This window comes from Limulus polyphemus, unplaced genomic scaffold (genome assembly GCF_000517525.1).
Source record: "Limulus polyphemus unplaced genomic scaffold, Limulus_polyphemus-2.1.2 Scaffold241, whole genome shotgun sequence".
Classification (NCBI taxonomy): Eukaryota; Metazoa; Arthropoda; class Merostomata; order Xiphosura; family Limulidae; genus Limulus; species Limulus polyphemus.
This window is the reverse complement of record NW_013665851.1, coordinates 76,950-78,211: the sequence shown is the minus strand read 5'-3', so window position 1 is coordinate 78,211 and position 1,262 is coordinate 76,950.

The window sequence follows — 1,262 nt, the reverse complement described above, 5'->3', positions numbered from 1 at the left end:
GGCCTCCAGCTGAAGCAACATGTTTGAAACTGTTATTCCCCCACTCACAAACTAGCTGGACCATATTTGAAACTGTTATCATACTCCTACTTACAAGTTAACTGGATGATATTTGGAATTGTTATCACATCCCCACTCGCAAGCTAGCTGGAACAAACGTGGCACACGTGCTCAGATAACATCGGCAGATGTCCTCACTGGGTTTGTTTTCGGGTAGAATACACCTTGTGCTAGCTATAAAAGTAACTGGGAGGAGCTTATTCGATACATCGGTGACTTTATGAATCATGAGAGGGACTTTGAACCTTGCAGCGACGCGCGGGTATTTCGTGCTAGTGTCAATGGACCTGCTAACAAAAACTCGAGATTTTTCTCCGTCAAATGCAAACGATCCAGTACCAATTGTCGCATGTCACGTTTTCCCACCTGAAAAACCTGAGGAAATAAGACGAGATCTCATCATTCCCGAATTTCAAGTTATTCAGCCGTCATCTGTAACCTACCCCGATGAACACGCATGCGTGAATTTGATGCAGCACTGACTTCATGATTGTATAACTATTATTTAAAACGTGTATTCATGGCCACATTATGCTCGTTCACACTGTAGCTTATGTTCCATTTTATTGAAAAAATAACGCAATATATATATATATAATGTATACACAAATGGTTTTATGCTGTACGGTCATCCTGAGAGATGGTCGACTAATAAATTCAACACTAATAAAAATCGAAGCATACTAATTCTAGATTTAAGCAAAATAGTAAATCAGATTATTTTCATTTTAACTGTTCAGAGAGAGTTTATTTTTAACAACGTTAGCCACCTGGGATAACGGGATAACAAAACACAAGTAAATCAGGTGATTTCCATTTTAACCGTCAACCGGTGTAACAGCGGTAAGTTTACGCTAAGATCCGGGGTTCAATTCCTCGCGCTGAACATAGCAGATAGGTAATCATGCGTTGCTCTGTAACAAACAAACAAATCCATTTTAACGACCTCTTCCTCATTTTAATGCTAAATCCGATTTTCAATATCCATCACAGACTCACCACAGATAGCCCACAACAACAAAACGAAATCTATTTAACTGTTCATACAATGTTTATTTGTACATAACGTTAACTGCCAAGAAAGAGGGGGGGGGATCACCCACCTACTTGCACGTATTTTAATGTTTGGGAAGAATATGGATTTAGCTACTAATGTAACTTCATGCAGAATTCCTGCACATATATATATATATACACTGAGT